This window comes from Artemia sp. Qi Xiang Cuo, chromosome 18 (assembly GCF_049724085.1).
Source record: "Artemia sp. Qi Xiang Cuo chromosome 18, ASM4972408v1, whole genome shotgun sequence".
Classification (NCBI taxonomy): Eukaryota; Metazoa; Arthropoda; class Branchiopoda; order Anostraca; family Artemiidae; genus Artemia; species Artemia sp. Qi Xiang Cuo.
The window spans coordinates 3,363,876-3,372,697 of record NC_142811.1 but is presented as its reverse complement, the minus strand read 5'-3'; the positions used below and the strand labels follow the sequence as shown (position 1 = coordinate 3,372,697).

Here is an 8,822-nt window from a genome sequence, read left to right as displayed (position 1 = left end):
AGTCTTAAATTTACCACATTCCTCCAAATTTTTTGCATTATCTAATATATATTTGTTTTTTTCTTGATCATTCTACTTATATTCTACTTCTGGTTCAATGTTTAAAAATGAGTTGATTTTCTTAATTTTCAATATCGAAGTTAGATATTTTGAAGGGGTAATATAAATAGTAATGGTTGATCAAAGGAATAATTATTATAGTAAAAGATTCGTCTTGAATTTCAGTAAAAAGTACTCGTGGCGAAGAAATAATACTTAGGTGAGATTTCCAGCTCAATTGGTATATTTAGTGTAAAAGCGAAAGGAGTTTATGTGTCATGTAAGATTGCATTTAATTTTGCTGGGTTAACTAGGTCATAAGATAGTTTGTCTCTTGTTATGCAAACTAAATTTTGCCTACGTTTATTGCCCGGTTCAGTAGAGACATTGTTACAATGTTGACAGACACCATTGTTATGGACGGTTCACATATGGAACCATCAACTGAATTTCTTAGAGAATTCATGGTATTAATATTCTTTGAATTTTTTTCTGTCTAGAAGTAGTGTCAAAGTGAGACATTTTGAACATGAATTATGAAGAGTGTTGGCTGATCAAAAGAATAATCATTAGGCTACAGGAAAGAATTCCTCATGAATTTTTGTAACAATGAAATGAAGTAACAATACATAGATGAAGTTCCTGGTTCAATTGGTATAATTAGTCTAAAATTGAAGTGATTTTTTATGTCATGTAAGATTGTATTTAAACTTGACGGATCAGCTAGGTCATAAGATAGTTTGTCTCCTTTTAAGGCAAATGATGTAAACCTAAGTTTGTTTATGTTTGTTAGTTTCCTGAGAGGTTGAGCATTTCAAACAGGATCGTAAAACTCTGTCATAGGGTTTTCACCCAGGTAGTTATTAACGGGATACTCGTTATTCGAAATGACATATCAGTGGTACCTAAGGTAAAATAGCTGAAAACCTACGATAAACAATTTCGGCTATGGTGATTCCAATGGCGGTCTTTCCAATGTTATGCCGCTCTCTTAAATTAGTTCTAGCTATAAACTTTTGCTATTGGAATAAACCGAAATGAAAGTCGCCATTCGTGCCGATCACCATAGTCATCTGATTACTAAGTCACCAATTAGTCGGAAATGAAATTTTTTTCTCTAAACAGGTTTTTTCAAAACTTGTTAAGTACCACTATTCTTTATTCAGTATTTAATTAACCAACTTATTCATTATTCGATTTTTTATGTGATTTCTATTGCAACTTTCGTAGAACCTAAAGATGAATCAAAACACGACGATAAACATGTTCTCTCTTTATTATCAATGAAACACCAAGACAATTGTTTGGATACTTCTCCTCGCAGATCTTCAGATTGCAAACCTAATTCTGGTCATCTTAAACTAGAGTCAAATAGTGGTGAGGACAAAGGTATGTTTCAAGCATCTTGAGCTTCTTGTGTATATTTGTCCAACATAATAAAGCATATCACTTCCTTTCAAATTTTAGCGGGGCGTCATAAGTATATTTTTGCTGCATCTGATCGTGGTGGTTGAATTTGTCAAATAAGCATTTAGTTAACAAACGTCACTGATAGTTTTAGTTATTAGAATATTAAATTTTTTATACCAATTAAATCCTTTAAGAAAATGACAAACATAGCTTTATTTGCAACTCTTTTCTAAATTTTGAAACTCATTACAACTTTTTTTTGTTTCAAAAATATTAGATATTTTCTTTTGTTTTTTGTGCAAGGATGTTACGTATGTACAAGTGTATATATTAGAACAACTCATTTTAGGTTCTAAGTAATTTCATGCACAGCTCAAGCTCATGAATTTATATATTTATGAGTAAATAATTCTCCTATTTTTACAATAATAAAGGAATGAAGAATTCATAGAATGACAAGAATAATGCACCAACCTAGCTTCTTAAAATTTTTGGCCAAGACAAGATTCCTTAACATAAAATTTTAATAATTGATTAAAATTAAAAGTATTAGAGCTGAGTTTGGTACCAAATAAAAACAAGGCTATACGAATATATCACTTAAGTGATCATAATAGTATTTCACTTACATATTTATTTTGAGCGACTTATGTCTTAGTTTAGTTTTGCCTGTCATGTATTGAAGAACTCGTACTAAAATATTTTGTAAATACTTTTGGAAATATTTTGGAAATATTTGTAAAATATAAAATTACTTTTCTTATACTATTTGACTTGAGGGAGATTTGTCCAATATCTCTTTGCTTTTAAGATATATTTGATCGTTTAGACCACCCTTGACAAACTTCTTGTGGTCAAGAAATTTGTATGCGAATACTATTAGGGTGCAAATTTTACTGAATAAAATTGTTAGATTGTTAGGAGATTAAGTTGATCAATTTAATGACAAAGTACTTTGTTTCAACCGTTTGAGAGTACTTATCGTTGGACAAATTCATGATTAACAAGCCGAAATTTTTACGCATCAGTGGCATTTCGGGAGCAGAGCGCATCACTTTATATAAAAATAGATTAAAGAAGTATTTTTGAATGAAGAATTGTAGTTTATTAGTAGATTTTTTTTATGAAGAAGGTATAGAGAAAGTATAAATATTTTGTATTTTAATGAAGGAATAATATTTCAAAATTCAAAGGATACAGCTGTTTTTTATCAGGCGCAATGGTTTTAAGGTTTGAAAGGCTTGAAAATGTGTCTGTATGGATGACCTGTTTCATGCAGCACCTTTGGTCAAGCTAGTATATCATGTATTTAACTCATTTAAAACGGAGGATTCAAATATACATTTTGATTGAAATATTTCCACCTTGTTGATGTTAAAGTCATTCAAGATATTTAATGTACATAATCTGATGGCCTTATGTCATTGGGGCAGTATCTTTTCTACTCTCAACTCTCCCTCTTTGCTAATTAAGTGATTACTGTCGGGATTACTGGCAAACTGGATGGCCCAGTTGGGCCAGGGAGAATGGTCGAATTTAGTTTATTCTCAAATTGTGCTAACCATCTAGATCGTATTCCATCTGTGTATTGTATGTGGTTGCCATTCTCGTCTTGGAGGAAGCAAGCCCTGAGGTTATTCTTTTTAACCAGTTCTCTTATTTCTTAGTTTTGTCATTTAATGAACGAATAATCTGTTGGGAGTCAAAAGATTGCAGCTTTCTTTTATCAGACGTATTGTTGTCGTATTCCCTTGATGAATGATATAAGCGATGATTATTAGGATATAGTTTGTAAATAAATTAGTCAGTTAGTTAATACTGAATTAATGCAGATCTTGGATATCACACTGTAGCGACAACTTTTTAGGCAAACTCATATTTATTTAAAGAAATGCACAATATCAAGCTTTAGAATTTCAATTACATTACAAGCTTAAGGTTATAAAATTAAGAATATATTTGCAAAAAAAGATTGTCCTGCTCTTTATCTAAAAAAAATTAAATAAAGGATTCGTTGAATCACAATAATAATACCTCAAATTGTCTCTTATAAATTTGTCACCAAGGCAAGATTCATTAAAACTAAATCTATTGTGACTAATTAAGGTCAAAAGCGTTAAAAGCTGAATTGAGTGTCCAATTAAAAGTAATTTATTTTGAGTGAACTTTATATCATTTTAGTTTTCTCCCTTGAAGATAACCCAAGAACCCCCAATGTAAAAAAACCTTTCGAATGTGATATGTACAAGAAATGTTTTACGTAAAATTCCATTTTATTTTTTCATAAAAGAGTAAATACTGTATAAAAACCTTTCAATTGCGACATATGCGATAAAACATTCGGACAAAAATCAACCCTATCTGATCATCAAAGAGTTCATACTGGAGAAAAACCTTTCAAATGTGACATGTGTGATAAAACGTTCATTCGCAAATCTCTCCTAGCTTATCATAGAAGAAGTCATAATGAATAAAAACATTTAAATTGTTAAATTTTTTATAAAAAATTAAAAACAAAGCTCCACATAAATTATCAGCGAATAAATCATACTGTATAAAAAAATTAAAATTTATAATGTTTTTAGAAAAATTTCGTTAATAAATCGACCATAACTAATCATGGCATAACTCTTACTGGAGTAAAACCTTTCAAATGTGCCATATGTGATAAAACTTTCCGCCAAAAATCTCACTTAGCTTATCATCGAAGAAGTCATACTGAAGAAAAACCTTTCAAATGTGACATGTGTGAGAAAACTTTCCGCCAAAAATCTCACTTAGATTATCATCGAAAGAAGTCATACTGGAGAAAAACCTTATAAATGTGAAATTTGTGATAAAACATTACGAAAAAAGTCTCCCTTAGCTTATCATCAAAGAAGTCATACTGAAGAAAAACCTTTTAAATGTGACATGTGTGATAAAACATTCAGCCACAAATCTCCCTTAGCTTATCATCAAAGAAGTCATACTGGAGAAAAACCTACTGGAGAAAAACATTTAAATTGTTAATTGTTTTATAAAAATTTTTTAATAAACTCGACAATATCTAATCATGAAAGAATTCATACTGGAAAAAAAACCTTTAAAATGTGACATGTGTGATAAAACATTCATTCAAAAATCTCACCTAGCTTATCATCAAAAAACTCATACTGGAGAAAAACCTTTTAAATGTGCCATATGTGATAAAACATTCCGCCAAAAATCAAACGTATCTTCTCATCAAATAACTCATATAGGAAAATAACTTTACTAATGTGATATGTACAGGAAATATTGTACTACAAATTCCAATTTACTTGATCATCAAAGAACGGATACTGGGGAGAAACATTTTCAAGTGACATGTGTAAGCAATTTTTTGCAAATTTTTTAAGTTTATATATTTATCAAAGTTCTCATGGGGTGAAAATCGTTTCAAGAGTGACATAAGTGACAAATGTTTTAATTCGAGTTACAAATTTCCTCTTCAATGAAGATCTTACTGAAAAAAAAAATACAAATTTAAGTAATATGTGTGTATAGAATGTCTCACTTTTTAATCCCAAATATGTTGCCACCAAAGAACTCTTACTGAGGGAAAGGCCTTTGTTTAACTCAATGTGTAAACGTGTTATACAATTATCCAGTGTCAAATATCTCTTGTCAAAGATGTATTATGTTTAGGCTCTTGTCAATTTCAAATTTAAGTTTTCTAATATCAAAGTTATCAAAGGCATCATGCTGGTAAAAACGTTTCCGTATCTCAGAATATGATAACCATTTTTAAAACTTTAGCAAATTCTAAGCACGTTTTTTTAATGCTTATATGAATATAAACAGTATGATGTTACGAATTTGAGTAAGGAAATGAAATTAATTATCTTGCAAATAGGGTTTAGCCATAATATTGAAATATTTAGCAATATTCCGATTAGCAATATGAAATATTGCACAAGAAATTGCATCTTTCAGGAATAAATTAATAGAGCTTTCAGGAATGTGTTGACAGCCAAAATTAGGGCCCATGAATCTCTTTTCCAACATCTATTCTCTCTCTTTTCCCTTTAGTTAGGGCCAGGGCTGTTACTCCTAGTCATTTATCACTATTTCTAGTGTCTTTTGTATTGCCTAAAGATAAAAATCACTAAATCAGCACATGAATCACTAGATTATTGAAGTAATTACTAAATCAAACCAAAATTCACTAAAATCTAGTGAAGTTTTTCAACTGGGTGGCAGCTCTGGCTAGAGTTTATGCTTAGTTGTCACCAGATGCAAAAAAAAAGTTCAATCTAAATTTCCCATTGATTTTAGATTTCTTTATTTTTGTCAAATTTTTAAAAAAAAAATTTTATTTAAAAAAAACAAAATTGATTTTTTTTTTTTTTTTTTTTTTCCACGTCAAAAAATAATGGTTTTCGAGTACAAAAATTTATTTTTTAAAAAAATATTTATTAAAAATACCGTAAAAATAATGGATTTTAAAAATTTTATAAAAATGTGTGCCATATAATGTGTAATAACCCTAAAGTAAGAGGTTATCTGTGTACCAAACAGCAGCCACCTAAAAAGGATATAAAGTCCATTGGTAATTTTCCAAAATTAGTTTTAGTTCCAAAAATTGGAAATGTAAATACAACTGATCTGGGTTTGTGATAATTATTTTTTAAGTTGTAATTTTCGAAATTTCAGGAATAAGCAATTAGCTGTGATGCTTCCTCTCCCCTCAATCATTGTTGCATAACTTAAAATATACAAATGATAAGTCACAGAAAAATACTTAGAATAACCTTTTAGTTTAGCATATTCTTGCTTTATTTACTGCTGGAATCTTTATTTTGGCCTTTTTTATGTTATTAAATTTAAGTTCTATATGCTAATATTTTGAAACTCAATTCTAAGAAGAGATTGGCTGTTTTGTTACTCTTTATCAGACTTGAAAATAAATGTTAATTTGAGTCATTTATTTTTATTTCAGTAATTTGAATACCTACTTTTGTTTATAATTATGTTAGATGCTAAAAAAATTGCAAGACAAGTTTGTAATGAAAGCTATGGTAAATCTGGTAAATGCTGAAACCATCTAACCAAAACTATATGAATTCAACTTTTTTTGGTCTGAAAGGAAGTTAGAGAGTCTCATAGTACCCTAAAGCAATGGCACCCTCTCATAGCACCCTAAAGCAAGTAGACATCCATGCAGGAAGGTGGAGTCTTGCCTGTATAATCCTAAGGTTCTTTGAATTGATGGATGATTGTTATTCTATTCGGAAAAAGTTCAACAAATTGTTCTGTAGTCAGACTAATGTCTATGCTAGTGGACAGTCTGCAAAAATCCATAAAGAACCAGCATCAGCTAGACAGAGATCTTCTTTCTTGTCAGTTAGAGCAGTTAAAGACTGGAACTGTTTACATGAAGAAGTAGTTTTGGCACCAACTCTAAACAGCTTCAAAAACCGTCTTGGCAAGCATCTACACACAGAAGTGTTTATTCATAAAACATAACATACAAAAGTGAACTTTGTGCACTATTTTGAGACAAAATTAGAGAGCGCCATAACAGGATATGATATCCTAGTAAGAGTCACTGTTGCTGTAAGTTATCTAGTACGTTACTTTATTATTTTTTTAAGTTTTTTGTGTCCCCACTCCCAGACACACAAAAAGACCTAGTGTATTTGACAGTGCTGCAGAGTCATCTAATGAATAACTTTTAGTTTAGTTTTGAAAATGTCATTAAAAATATTAAATACTGGCTGGGGTATCATTACTTTGTAAATGGCAAATATGATGCTTGTTTGTTTCAGTGGCAAGTCCTTCAATTGCCCTTAGCCTCTAAGCATGCTGTATAGTTGAGTAAGTGGGCATAAAAAAGTGACTGCCAGGATAGACAATGTGTCATGTAAGCACCATCCTGTAGCTAAAAACGTTTATGAATGTTTGAAATTATTTTCTTTGTGGAGGCTATTGGCCTTTGTGGTCAAAATCTTGACTCAGTTTGGCAAATCTGCCCATAAAAATAATAACTCGTGTCTCAGTGGATTTTCCTATTTAGTTTTACAAATGTCCTTAAAAATGTTGAATTCCACTGATACTAAGGGGGGGGGCAGAAAATACCCCCTAAAAATGTCCATATGTGACCCAATAAAAAATACTATCTGAACCCAATTGACAAATTGCAAAACTTATAGCCTTTTTTATAGGGCTGTGTGGGTTATTATCATCCAGAGATGCCTATTTATTGGACCTTTAAAGTATGATTAACCAAATGGTTATCTCAATATTTCATTTGGATTTTTTGTGGGAAAAAGGGAAAGGATAAAGTTGGCTATTTGCCCTCTATTATGTCTAGTCAATTGAAAAGGCATTTAACATTTCAAATTTTTTTCGAAAGAGCCCTCGCCAGATCTTATATGACACTGCGTTAAATAAAATTAACCATACGGAAAACAAAAAAAAAACAATAAACAAGGTCTAACCAAATTTAAATGTTTTAGATAAATTACCTGTTGTTTTAACTGCGTTTGTTTTTATACATGATCGTTATTGAGCAAAAAATAAACAATTCCAAACATTTGAATATAATGGCTTTAAACGTCTATATTGGGGTCCTCTGATTATTTTGTTGTTAGGGAGGGAGAGAGATACCTCAGAGGGTTTATTTTAATGCCAAAACATCCCAACTCTCATTGAGCCTTCAGATAAATACAAAATTTGTTCTAAGGGAGAGACAAGGGAAGGTTGAAGGTAGAGATTGATATATAATCCCAATGTAGTCATCAATAACTTTTGTTCTGGGTTTTTTTTTGGGGGGGGGTGGATTTAAAAAAGAAAAGGTAAAAATTAAACACATTTTGGTTTTCATTCAGGTTTTGATTGAATATATGTTAAAAGCTACATTGAATAACTCTTGATTTCTGGTCTTCGCTGTTATTACGAAGTAAAGAGTAACGTTAAACCCCAAAATAGAAGAATTTATTCTGTATAGGAGGGGGACTACCCCTTCCTCATCTCCACCTCTGCTTCATGACCGCAGAAACTTTGGAGGATGCTCATTCGATCAGAAATTGAGAGTTCTAGTCCTTTTTCTTATAAGGCAAAAGGGATTGGAGACCAACCAGCCTCTGTCTTAAAACTGTTTTGAAAACTGGCCCTTTTGATACCTCTTTGGCCCTTTTGACTTCGTTCAATGTCCACTCGATATTTTGAGGTATGTACTTTGTACTTTCTCTTTGGCTGTTCAATTTTAAGTTTGGGGAAATTTTCCACAGGGTGGAATACACACCTAGACCCGATAGTAGAGTATCAGTGCTTTTTAAAAGGAAAAAGATAAGCATAATTTACTTTCAATTTACTTTTGCATAATTTTACTCTACATAATTTATTAT

At 31.0% G+C, this 8,822-nt stretch overlaps 1 long non-coding RNA gene across 1 annotated transcript in view; it reads left to right on the top strand.

Moving 5' to 3' along the window:
- Nucleotides 1-1,048: 1,048 nt before the first annotated feature.
- The window catches only part of LOC148941126 (uncharacterized), a 44,563-nt gene continuing 36,789 nt past the window's right edge, over nucleotides 1,049-8,822 (top strand). The window contains exon 1 of the long non-coding RNA XR_016143235.1: nucleotides 1,049-1,428. This is a non-coding gene — a long non-coding RNA (uncharacterized LOC148941126). The remainder of the gene's footprint in view (nucleotides 1,429-8,822) is intronic.